Source organism: Cryptomeria japonica, unplaced genomic scaffold, assembly GCF_030272615.1.
Source record: "Cryptomeria japonica unplaced genomic scaffold, Sugi_1.0 HiC_scaffold_26, whole genome shotgun sequence".
Classification (NCBI taxonomy): Eukaryota; Viridiplantae; Streptophyta; class Pinopsida; order Cupressales; family Cupressaceae; genus Cryptomeria; species Cryptomeria japonica.
The window spans coordinates 287,501-301,036 of NW_026728848.1; the positions used below are offsets into that span (position 1 = coordinate 287,501).

The window sequence follows — 13,536 nt, forward strand, 5'->3', positions numbered from 1 at the left end:
ATCCGGTCACGTTTGTGTGCCCGAATTTCGCAAGGCAACCTCCATGGGACATGGAAAAGACTCGAGAAGAGAGCTCGCTCACGGGAGAGAGAAGCCAAGGAGACCACGAGAGTGCTGAGAGTGGGACAGCGCTGAATAGGCGGGAGAAGCCTGCGCGTATAAACGGAGATATATATCCAATTGCAACGAAGGAACGTGCCAAAGATCGAGAACAATGGCAGAAATGCTAGTAACGTGCACTTCGGGACCAACGCATCACCGGAAGACAACCGCCAAACATCGAAAGAGTCGCGATGCTCCGCAACCTACGTGCAAAGCGGTCGCACACCGGGTAAGGGAGTGACAGCCCCAAACATAGCTGGGCGAGGCGCTCACTCCGCTCTTTAATATCTCGTTAATACCGCCAAGGAAATGGCACAAGCACACACACACAAGCATCCTCGGAAGAGGACAGTTCGAGTGACAGGTCAAATCCAAGAGTTCCGAAGACTACCTCCAGGAACAATCGGGAACAAGACCGATTACAAGTCGTCGAGTCTGTTACTGGGCGAACACGAGATGCGCACAGGAAATCGATCAGCCCTCACAATGGCCCAAGGCCAGAGATCGGACTGCTACGATTTACCCCAACAATCATCGTGCCACTCTTCGCAGAGAGGTGATAGACGCCAACGAGCCCGCGCATAGCAATCGAGGTGTAAAAAGGGCGTTGAAGGCAGGAAGCCTGGACGAAAGAGGCTACGAGGTCACCTCGAAGCGGTCTAAGAATCGGGCGCACTTGGGGCGACTACCAGTGCCAACCCCTTATCCCGCGGTGCGTCCGACACACAGAAATTTCCAAGGCGGCCAAGGAGCCTCCCCGCATAGCAATCGGGGTGTGAGGTTACGGATGCAGCATTGATAGCAATCGAGGTGTGAGGCGAAGGATGCAGAAGTGAGAGCCGAGGGATGTAGCAGAGATAGCAATCGGGGTGTGTGATGCAGAAGAGATAGCAATCGAGGTGTGCGGTGGGAAGGGCCCAGCAGCCAGAATGCATGAAGCGACGGATGAAGCAGTGATGACAACCGGGCTGTGAGGAGAGGAGGGATGCAGCCAAGAAAGCAATCAGGGCTCGAGGCAAGGGATGCATCAAGGATAGCAATCATGTTGTGAGGCGAGATTCCAAAGGCTAAACGTGAGAGGCTGCAGGGTCGACTCAGAGAGGTCTATGCATGTGAGAGGCTGAAAGCAAGGTCGACTCGGAGCGGTCTATGCATCGGGCGCGCTTGGGGCGACTACCAGTGCCAACCCCTTATCCCGCGACGCGTCCGACAAAGAGAACGTTCCAAGGCGGCAGAGGAGGTTACCAGCCGAAGGATGCAGTAGCAATAACAGGTATAGTTCCGCGGCGGCCGAGAAGACTCACCGCATAGGAATCGGGATGCGAGGCGAGGGATGCGGCGGGAAGGCCCCGACGGCTAAACGGAAGAGGCTGCAGGGCCGCCTCGGAATGGTCCAAGCATCGGATGCGATTGGGACGACTACCAGTGCCAACCCCTTATCCCGCGATGCGTCCGATACACAGATAGTTCCAAGGCGGCCGAGGAGCCTCACCGCATATCAATCGGGGTGCGAGGCGAGGGATGGGGCGGGAAGGCCCCAACGGCTAGACGGAAGAGGCTTCAGGGCCACCTCGGAATGGTCCAAGCATCGGACGCGCTTGGGGCGACTGCCAGTGCCAACCCCTTATCCCGCGATGCGTCCGATACACAGATGGTTCCAAGGCGGCCGAGGAGCCTCACCGCATAGCAATCGGGGGTGCGAGGCGAGGGATGGGGCGGGAAGGCCCCAACGGCTAGACGGAAGAGGCTTCAGGGCCGCCTAGGAATGGTCCAAGCATCGGACACGCTTGGGGCGACTACCAGTGACAGCCCCCTATCCCGCGATGCGTCCGATACGAAGATGGTTCCAAGGCGGCCGGGGAGCCTCACCGCATAGCAATCGGGGTGCGAGGTGGGGGATGCGGCGAGATGGCCCCAACGGCTAGACGGAAGAGGCCACAGGGCCGCGTCGGAATAGTCCAAGCATCGGACGCGCTTGGGGCGACTACCAGTGACAACCCCTTATCCCGCGATGCGTCCGATACGAAGATAGTTCCAAGGCGGCCGAGGAGCCTCACCGCATAGCAATCGGGGTGCGAGGTGGGGGATGCGGCGAGATGGCCCCAACGGCTAGACGGAAGAGGCTGCAGGGCCGCCTCGGAATAGTCCAAGCATCGGACGCGCTTGGGGCGACTACCAGTGACAACCCCTTATCCCGCGATGCGTCCGATACGAAGATAGTTCCAAGGCGGCCGAAGAGCCTCACCGCATAGCAATCGGGGTGCGAGGTGGGGGATGCGGCGAGATGGCCCCAACGGCTAGACGGAAGAGGCCACAGGGCCGCCTCGGAATAGTCCAAGCATCGGACGCGCTTGGGGCGACTACCAGTGACAACCCCTTATCCCGCGATGTGTCCGATACGAAGATAGTTCCCAGGCGGCCGAGGAGCCTCACCGCATAGCAATCGGGGTGCGAGGCGAGGGATGCGGCGAGATGGCCCCAAAGGCTAGACGGAAGAGGCTGCAGGGCTGCCTCGGAATAGTCCAAGCATCGGACGCGCTTGGGGCGACTACCACTGCCAACCCCTTATCCCGCGATGCGTCCGATACACAGATAGTTCCGAGGCGGCCGAGGAGGTGGGGGATGCGGCGAGATGGCCCCAACGGCTAGACGGAAGAGGCTGCAGGGCCGCCTCGGAATAGTCCAAGCATCGGACGCGCTTGGGGCGACTACCAGTGACAACCCCTTATCCCGCGATGCGTCCGATACACAGATAGTTCCGAGGCGGCCAAGGAGCCTCACCGCATAGCAATCGTGGTGCGAGGTGGGGGATGCGGCGAGATGGCCCCAACGGCTAGACGGAAGAGGCTGCAGGGCCGCCTCGGAATGGTCCAAGCACCGGATGCGCTTGGGGCGACTACCACTGCCAACCCCTTATCCCGCGATGCGTCCGATACACAGATAGTTCCAAGGCGGCCGAGGAGCCTCACAGCATAGCAATCAGGGTGCGAGGCGAGGGATGCGGCGAGAAAGCCCCAACGGCTAGAGGGAAGAGGCTTCAGGTCCGCCTCGGAATGGTCCAAGCATCGGACGCGCTTGGGGCGACTACCAGTGACAACCCCTTATCCCGCGACGCGTCCGATACACAGATAGTTCCAAGGCGGCCGAGGAGCCTCACCGCATAGCAATCGGGGTGCGAGGCGAGGGATGCGGCGAGAAGGACCCAACGGCTACACGGAAGAGGCTTCGGGGCCGCCTCGGAATGGTCCAAGCATCGGACGCGCTTGGGGCGACTACCAGTGACAACCCCTTATCCCGCGACGCGTCCGATACACAGATAGTTCCAAGGCGGCCGAGGAGCCTCACCGCATAGCAATCGGGGTGCGAGGCGAAGGATGCGGCGAGAAGGACCCAACGGCTAGACGGAAGAGGCTTCGGGGCCGCCTCGGAATGGTCCAAGCATCGGACGCGCTTGGGGCGACTACCAGTGACAACCCCTTATCCCGCGACGCGTCCGATACACAGATAGTTCCAAGGCGGCCGAGGAGCCTCACCGCATAGCAATCGGGGTGCGAGGCGAGGGATGCGGCGAGAAGGACCCAACGGCTAGACGGAAGAGGCTTCGGGTCCGCCTCGGAATGGTCCAAGCATCGGACGCGCTTGGGGCGACTACCAGTGACAACCCCTTATCCCGCGACGCGTCCGATACACAGATAGTTCCAAGGCGGCCGAGGAGCCTCACCGCATAGCAATCGGGGTGCGAGGCGAGGGATGCGGCGAGAAGGACCCAACGGCTAGACGGAAGAGGCTTCGGGTCCGCCTCGGAATGGTCCAAGCATCGGACGCGCTTGGGGCGACTACCAGTGACAACCCCTTATCCCGCGACGCGTCCGATACACAGATAGTTCCAAGGCGGCCGAGGAGCCTCACCGCATAGCAATCGGGGTGCGAGGCGAGGGATGCGGCGAGAAGGACCCAACGGCTAGACGGAAGAGGCTTCGGGTCCGCCTCGGAATGGTCCAAGCATCGGACGCGCTTGGGGCGACTACCAGTGACAACCCCTTATCCCGCGACGCGTCCGATACACAGATAGTTCCAAGGCGGCCGAGGAGCCTCACCGCATAGCAATCGGGGTGCGAGGCGAGGGATGCGGCGAGAAGGACCCAACGGCTAGACGGAAGAGGCTTCGGGTCCGCCTCGGAATGGTCCAAGCATCGGACGCGCTTGGGGCGACTACCAGTGACAACCCCTTATCCCGCGACGCGTCCGATACACAGATAGTTCCAAGGCGGCCGAGGAGCCTCACCGCATAGCAATCGGGGTGCGAGGCGAGGGATGCGGCGAGAAGGACCCAACGGCTAGACGGAAGAGGCTTCGGGTCCGCCTCGGAATGGTCCAAGCATCGGACGCGCTTGGGGCGACTACCAGTGACAACCCCTTATCCCGCGACGCGTCCGATACACAGATAGTTCCAAGGCGGCCGAGGAGCCTCACCGCATAGCAATCGGGGTGCGAGGCGAGGGATGCGGCGAGAAGGACCCAACGGCTAGACGGGAGGCTTCGGGGCCACCTCGGAATGGTCCAAGCATCGGACGCGCTTGGGGCGACTACCAGTGACAACCCCTTATCCCGCGACGCGTCCGATACACAGATAGTTCCGAGGCGGCCGAGGAGCCTCACCGCATAGCAATCGGGGTGCGAGGCGAAGGATGCGGCGAGAAGGACCCAACGGCTAGACGGAAGAGGCTTCGGGTCCGCCTCGGAATGGTCCAAGCATCGGACGCGCTTGGGGCGACTACCAGTGACAACCCCTTATCCCGCGACGCGTCCGATACACAGATAGTTCCAAGGCGGCCGAGGAGCCTCACCGCATAGCAATCGGGGTGCGAGGCGAGGGATGCGGCGAGAAGGACCCAACGGCTAGACGGAAGAGGCTTCAGGGCCGCCTCGGAATGGTCCAAGCATCGAACGCGCTTGGGGCGACTACCAGTGACAACCCCTTATCCCGCGACGCGTCCGATACACAGATAGTTCCGAGGCGGCCGAGGAGCCTCACCGCATAGCAATCGGGGTGCGAGGCGAGGGATGCGGCGAGAAGGACCCAACGGCTAGACGGAAGAGGCTTCAGGGCCGCCTCGGAATGGTCCAAGCATCGGACGCGCTTGGGGCGACTACCAGTGACAACCCCTTATCCCGCGACGCGTCCGATACACAGATAGTTCCGAGGCGGCCGAGGAGCCTCACCGCATAGCAATCGGGGTGCGAGGCGAGGGATGCGGCGAGAAGGACCCAACGGCTAGACGGAAGAGGCTTCAGGGCCGCCTCGGAATGGTCCAAGCATCGGACGCGCTTGGGGCGACTACCAATGACAACCCCTTATCCCGCGACGCGTCCGATACACAGATAGTTCCGAGGCGGCCGAGGAGCCTCACCGCATAGCAATCGGGGTGCGAGGCGAGGGATGCGGCGAGAAGGACCCAACGGCTAGACGAAAGAGGCTTCAGGGCCGCCTCGGAATGGTCCAAGCATCGGACGCGCTTGGGGCGACTACCAGTGACAACCCCTTATCCCGCGACGCGTCCGATACACAGATAGTTCCGAGGCGGCCGAGGAGCCTCACCGCATAGCAATCGGGGTGCGAGGCGAGGGATGCGGCGAGAAGGACCCAACGGCTAGACGGAAGAGGCTTCAGGGCCGCCTCGGAATGGTCCAAGCATCGGACGCGCTTGGGGCGACTACCGTTGCCAACCCCTTATCCCGCGATGCGTCTGATACACAGATAGTTCCGAGGCGGCCGAGGAGCCTCACCGCATAGCAATCGGGTTGCGAGGCAGATTATTGGGAAGGGAACCCCCTGGGATGCGGCTCAAGCAGTGCCCAAAGGGACTGGAATGCGGAATCACATCGAGAGACCCAAATGCTATACGAGGGCTCAAATCGAATTATCGATTTGGCCACGACATGGACGCATCGGAACGACTACCTTTGCCGAACCACTCGCAATTGCATCCATACCGAAACCAATAGACATTTCCGTTAGAGCCCTCGCATAGCATTCGGGAATCTCGCATGCCCCTCTAAATCGACCAATGCTGGCGCTCAATGAAAATCCGAGCGCTACCACCGTTCGAGCGCCAGCATTGGTCGAGTTAGAGGGGCACGGGGGAGAATGCTCCAGTCAACACCTCCCCTATATAAGTTATTTGTCCGATTCTCGCACAACCGTAGTCTGCCTCGTCGAATCAAACAACGGTCCCAGATTCCGACTTCCGTTCCGTAGAGACCCAAAAGCTAGATGGAGGCTCGCAAGAAAGAGAGTCGGCGCATAGCAATCGGGTTTCTCGAACGTTTAGGGACCGAGCTCACTTGCGGATAGGGCAAAATCCGCCAAGCAACCCAAAAGCTAGACGGGGGCTCGAATCGAATCGCCTAGGCGGCCACAACAACGACGTGTTGGATCGACTACCAGTGCCAAACCATTCAGCAAGACTAGTCTGTGTCGAGGCCGGATAGAGATTCTCAGAGAGCGCCCGCATAGCATTTAGGAGACCTGCCGCGTCCCTCACACTCGACAAATGGTGGTGCACGTTTATAAATCCGAGCGATCCCAACCCTTTCAAGCACCAACATCGGTCGAGATAGAGGGGCACGGAGGGGGCTGCGTGAGACAACACAGTCCCCTATATAAGTTATTTGTCCGATTCTCACACATCCGAAGAATGGTCATCAAATCGGACAACAGCCCAAACTTCCGACTTCGGTCCCAGAAAGCCCAAGAGCTATCTAAAACGTTCATGGCCGGAACTCGATCGCGGCTATACCAGTCCGCCAAGCAACCCAAAAGCTAGACTGGAGCTCTAGTCGAATCACCTCTGTGGCCATTGCAAGGACGTGTTGGAGCGACTACCATTGCCGAACCATTCCGCAGGTCGAGTCCATACCAAGGCCGCATAGAGATTCACGATGAGCTCCTGCATAGCAATCAGGAGACTTGCCGTGTCCATCACAATCGATAAATCCTGGTGCAAGATTTTTGCATCCGAGCGCTCCAACCAGTCGAGCACCAGCATCAATCGACATAAACGGGCACGGGGGGAGGATGCTCGAGAACACTACCTCCCCTATATAAGTTATTTGTCCGATTCTCAAGCAGCCGAAGTCTGGTCATCGAATCGGGTCAAAGACCACAACTTCCGACTTTACCCACAATGCAAGTCATCGAATCGAACATCGGCCCCCGAGTCGGACTCCATGCGTATGTCAGGTCATCGGACCCAAATTCCGCCTTCCTGCGCATGGCGGGCCATCAATATCAACTCGGTCATCGGACCCAAACTCCGCCTTTTTGCGTATGGCACGCCTTCAAATCGGTCATCGGACCCAAATTCCGCCTTCCTGTGCATGGCGGGCCATCAACATCAACTCGGTCATCGGACCCAAATTCCGCCTTTCTGCGCATGGCACGCCATCAACTCGGTCATCGGACCCAAATTCCGCCTTCCTGCGCATGGCAGGTCATCGGACACAAATTCAGACCTCGCCAATATGCCTACGTATCGAATCGGTCATCGGACCCAACTTCCGACTTCATCCATACTGTAGGGTCTTTGAGGTTGGCGCGGTGCGCTCAACCCAGGGAGTCGACCCATCGAAGCATACACCTCCCCTATATAAGCTATTTGTCCGATTCCCACACCTGTGTAGTTTGCACCTCTGACCAGGACATCGACCCCAACTTCCGAACTCGACTGCAACGACGGCACCAGCGCCTTGGTGCGCACCTTGCGACGCACAGTCCCAACATTCGCCTTCCTGCACATGGCAGGTCATCGGACCCAAATTCCGACCTCGCGAGTATGCCTACATATCGAATCGGTCATCGGACCCAACTTCCGACTTCATCCATACCGTAGGGTCTTTGAGGTTGGCGCGGTGCGCTCAACCCGGGGAGTCGACCCAACGAAGCATACACCTCCCCTATATAAGCTATTTGTCCGATTCCCACACCTGTGTAGTTTGCACCTCCGATCAAGACATCGACCCCAACTTCCGAACTCGCCTCCAACGACCGAACCAGCGCCTTGGTGCGCACCTTGCAACGCACAGTGCCAACATTCGCCTTCCTGCACGTGGCAGGTCATCGGACCCAAATTCCGACCTCGCGAGTATGCCTACATATCGAATCGGTCATCGGACCCAACTTCCGACTTCATCCATACCGTAGGGTCTTTGAGGTTGGCGCGGTGCGCTCAACCCGGGGAGTCGACCCAACGAAGCATACACCTCCCCTATATAAGCTATTTGTCCGATTCCCACACCTGTGTAGCTTGCACCTCCGATCAGGACATCGACCCCAACTTCCGAACTCGACTAAAAAGACCGCACCAGCGCCTTGGTGTGCACCTTGCAACGCACAGTGCCAACATTCGCCTTCCTGCACATGGCAGGTCATCGGACCCAAATTCCGACCTCATGAGCATACCTACTAATCGAATCCGTCATCGGACCCAACTTCCGACTTCATCCATACCGTAGGGTCTTTGAGGTTGGCGCGGTGCGCTCAACCTGGGGAGTCGACCCATCGAAGCATACACCTCCCCTATATAAGCTATTTGTCCGATTCCGACACCTGTGTAGTTTGCACCTCCGCTCAGGACATCGACCCCAACTTCCGAACTCGCCTGCAACGACCGAACCAGCGCCTTGGTGCGCACCAAAAGTGCGCACTTTTGGAGGGCACTTTTGTGCGCTCCAAAGGTGCGCACTTTTGGAGGGCACTTTTCTGCGCTCCAAAGGTGCGCACTTTTGGAGGGCACTTTTTGGAGGGCACTTTTCTGCGCTCCAAAGGTGCGCACTTTTGGAGGGCACTTTTTGGAGGGCACTTTTCTGCGCTCCAAAGGTGCGCACTTTTGGAGGGCACTTTTTGGAGGGCACTTTTCTGCGCTCCAAAGGTGCGCACTTTTGGAGGGCACTTTTTGGAGGGCACTTTTCTGCGCTCCAAAGGTGCGCACTTTTGGAGGGCACTTTTTGGAGGGCACTTTTCTGCGCTCCAAAGGTGCGCACTTTTGGAGGGCACTTTTTGGAGGGCACTTTTCTGCGCTCCAAAGGTGCGCACTTTTGGAGGGCACTTTTTGGAGGGCACTTTTCTGCGCTCCAAAGGTGCGCACTTTTGGAGGGCACTTTTTGGAGGGCACTTTTCTGCGCTCCAAAGGTGCGCACTTTTGGAGGGCACTTTTTGGAGGGCACTTTTCTGCACTCCAAAGGTGCGCACTTTTGGAGGGCACTTTTTGGAGGGCACTTTTGTGCGCTCCAAAGGTGCGCACTTTTGGAGGGCACTTTTGTGCACTCCAAAGGTGCGCACTTTTGGAGGGCACTTTTCCTGCGCTCCAAAGGTGCACACCTAGGTGAGCACCTTCGACCACACCTTGTAGCACACCAAACTCTGACTTTCGACTTCATCCGCAATGCAGGGTCTTTGAGGTTGGCGCAATGCCAGGGGAGTCGACCCATCAAACCCAACACCTCCCCTATATAAGCTATTTGTCTGATTCTCATACATGCGTAGCCTGCAGGAGCAATTAGGACATCGACCCCAACTTTCGGCTTCTAAACGAAAACAAGGTCTTTGAGGTTGGTGTAATGCGAACAACTAGGGGAGTCAACCCATCAAACCCAACACCTCCCCTATATAAGCTATTTGTCTGATTCTCATACATGTGTAGTCTACAGGAGCAATTAGGACATCGACCCCAACTTTTGACTTCTTAACGAAAACAAGGTCTTTGAGGTTGACGTAATGCGCACAACCAGGGGAGTCGACCCATCAAACCCAACACCTCCCCTATATAAGCTATTTGTCCGATTCTCATACATGTGTAGCCTGCAGGAGCCATTAGGACATTGACCCCAACTTTTGACTTCTTAACGAAAACAAGGTCTTTGAGGTTGGCGTAATGCGCACAACCAAGGGAGTTGACCCATCAAACCCAACACCTCCCCTATATAAGCTATTTGTCTGATTCTCATACATGTGTAGCCTGCAACAACGATTAGGACATCCACCCCAACTTCTGAATTCGTCTGCGTTGACCGCACCAAAGGTGCACGCCTTGGTGCTCACCAAAATCCGACTTCCGACTTCTTCTGCTATGCGGGGTCTTTGAGGTTGGCGCAGTGCGCACAACCAGGGGAGTCAACCCACCGAATGCAACACCTCCCCTATATAAGCTATTTGTCTGATTCTCATACATGCGTAGACTGCAGCAATGATTAGGACATCCACCCCAACTTTTGACTTCTTAAACAAGACAGGGTCTTTGAAGTTGGTGCAGTGCACACAACCAGGGGAGTCGACCCATCAAACGCAACACCTCCCCTATATAAAGCTATTTGTCCGATTCTCATACGTGTAGTCTGCAGCAGCGATTAGGACATCGACCCCAACTTCCGAATTCGTTTGCATTGACCGCACCAAAGGTGCACGCCTTGGTGTGCACCCTGGAGTGCACTTTGGTGCTCACCTCGGTGCACACTTTGGTGTGCACCTCGGTGTGCACCAAAGGTGCGCACCTTGGAGCGCACCAAAGGTGTACACTTTGGAGCGCACCACATAGGGTCTTTGAGAGGTTGGCGCAGTGCGCACACCAAGGTGGGTGTTGAGGTGCGTGCCGAGGTGGGTGGGTGCTAGGGTGCGCTCCATGGTGGGTGCCAGGGTGGGTGCGTGCTAGGGTGGATTCCAAAGAGGGTCATAGGGTGGGTGCCAAGGTGGGTTGGTGATATAGTGGGTTCAAAGGTGGGTACTAGGGTGGGTTCCAAGGTGGGTCACAAGTTGGGTGCCAGGATGCGTGGGTGTTAGGTTGGGTGCCAAGGTGGGCTCCTGCGTGGGTGGGTGCTAGGGTGGGTTTCAAGGTGGACGCGAGGGCGGGTGCCAAGGTGGGTAACAAGTTGGGTGTTAGGATGGGTGAGTGCTAGAGTGGGTGCCAAGGTGGGTGGGTGCTAAGGTGGATGCCAAGGTGGTTCACAGGGTGGGTGGGTTCTAGGGTGAGTTCCAAGGTGGGTCACAGGTTCAGTGCTAGGGTGGGTGTCAAGGCGGGTGTCGAGGTGCCTGGGTGCTAGGGTGTGGATGCCAATGTGGGTCATAGGGTGGGTACTAGGGTGGGCTGCAATGTGGGTGCCAAGGTGGGTAACATGCTCGGTGGGTTCTAAATTGGGTGCCAGGGTGGGTGTGCACCCACCTTGCCCGAGGTGGGTGCCAAGGTGCCAGTGTGGGTGGGTGCTAAGGTGGATGCCAAGGTGGGTGAGAAGGTGGGTGATAGGTTGAGTGGTAGGATGGGTGGGTGCCAAGATGGGTCACAGGGTGGGTGCAAGGGTGGGTAGGTGCTAGGGTTGGTGTCAGGGTGGGTGGGTGCTAGGTTGGGTTCCAAGGTGGGTGCGAGGGTGAGTGTCAAGGTGGGTCACAGGTTAGGTGCTAGGATGGGTGAGTGCTAGGGTGCAAAGGTGCCAGGGTGGGTGCTAGGATGGGTCGATGCTAGGGTGAGTGGCAAGGTGGGTCCACAAGTGTCAAGGTGGGTGCCGAGGTGGGTGCCAAGTCGGCGACTGCTATGGTGGATGCCAAGGTGGGTCACGGGGTGGGTGCCAAGTTGCTAGGTTGGGTTCCAAGGTGGGTGCCAACGTGGGTGCTAGGGTGCGTGGGTTAAAGGGTGTGTCACAACGTGGGTGCCAGGATGGGTGCGCACCCACACTGGCCAAGACGGGTGCGGGTGCAAGGTTGGGTTCCAAGCCCGGTCACAGGCTGGGTGCTAGGATGGGTGGGTGCCAAGGTGGGCACCAGGGTGGGTGCACCCACCCTGGCCAAGGTGGGTCACGGGGTGGGTCCTAGGGTGGGTAACGGGGTGGGTACTAAGGTGCGTGCCAAGGTGGGTCATAGGGTGGGTGCCAAGGTGGGCACCAGGGTGGGTGTGCACCAACCCTAGCCAGGGTAGGTCACGGGGTGGTTGTCGGGGTGGGCGTCAAGGAGCCAAGGTGGGTGGCAAGTAGCCAAGTTGCGTGCCAAGGTGGGTGTCGGGGTGGGTGCCAAGGATCCAAGGTGGGTGCCAAGGAACCAAGGTGGGTGTCTGGGTGGGTGCCGAGGTGGGAGCCAGGGTGGGTCCCAAGGTGAGTGCAAAGGTGGGTGCCAGGGTCAAGGTGAGTGCCAATGTGGGTTCCAAGGTGCCAGGGTCAGGGTGAGTGCCAATGTGGGTTCAAAGGTGCTAAGTTGGGTGCGAGGTTGGGTGCGAGGGTGGGTGGGTGCCAAGGTGTGCTAGGTGGAAGCCCGGGTGGGTCGGCATCCCATGGGTGTCGAGTTGGGTGCCTGATGGGTGCTTCTTGTCAAGTTTTAGTCGTCGGGACTCATTTCGAGCCTTAGAGGTCGTTTCTTGTCCGGTTGCCCTGTCTTCGACCTGGGAACCCAATTTTGGTCCTCGGGTCCCATTTTTTTTTGTCTCGCATCCCACTTTTGGCCTGTGGCCTTTTCGGGGTCGATTCTCGTTTTGGGCATCAGAGCATGTTTCTTCTCCTAAAACCCAATATTTGTTTATTAAGTCTCGGAACACATTTTTGTTCTCGTGGACCCATCATGGGTCTTGGAACGCATTTGTGGTCCTTGGGTCCCATTTTGCATCCCGAAACTTGTGTTTTGGTGCTTGATCCCTATTTTGGGTGCCCACCTTGCACCAAGTGCGCACCCGGGGCAAACCGAGCGCCTTGGTGCACCGGGGCAAGATCGAGCGTGCACCCGAGGCGCCCCGAACATGCACCAAGGTGCACTCGGCCCACATGTGAGCGCAGGTCGTTGCGCCCGAGGTGGTGTGTGGGCACCGCGTTGCAGACGGGACACTGCACGCACACGACGCCCCCTCCAGGTGCACGCACGTAGGCCGGGCCGGGTGCACACCCGACGCCCTAGCAAGGTGCGCGCACCCGGGCAGGGTTCACACTTGGCGAACGGGGCGCACTTCGCGAGGGAGGGTGTGCACCTCGACGGGGGTGGGTGGCCGGGGTGGATTCGCACGTGGGTCGCGGTTTGCTAAGTACACACTGCGACAAGCTCATAACGGGTGCGATCATACCAGCGTTAGTGCACCGGATCCCATCAGAACTCCGCAGTTAAGCGCGCTTGGGCCGGAGTAGTACTGGGATGGGTGACCTCCCGGGAAGTCCCGGTGTTGCACCCTTTTTTAGTTTTTCGCCGGGCGTCGCAATGCTATTTGAATAAACCTTTTGCCCGTTTGCGTTCTCGTCGGGGCCGGGCCGGGCCGGGGTGCGCTGCCCGCACTACCGCGCGCGCGGGGGCGACACCGAGCGCGCACCCGAGGCGCCCCGAGCACACAGGCCACGGTGCAACCCGGGCGTTGTGCGCGCACCCCGGTGCGCCCGAGGTGCTGCGCGCGCACCCAGGTGAAATCGGTGTGCACCTCG

At 58.7% G+C, this 13,536-nt stretch overlaps 1 non-coding gene across 1 annotated transcript; it reads left to right on the top strand.

The window, feature by feature from the left end:
* Window positions 1-13,173: 13,173 nt before the first annotated feature.
* Window positions 13,174-13,292, top strand: LOC131861465 (5S ribosomal RNA). Its single transcript, XR_009360538.1, has one exon. It is a non-coding gene; the product is annotated as a 5S ribosomal RNA (ribosomal RNA).
* Window positions 13,293-13,536: the final 244 nt, after the last annotated feature.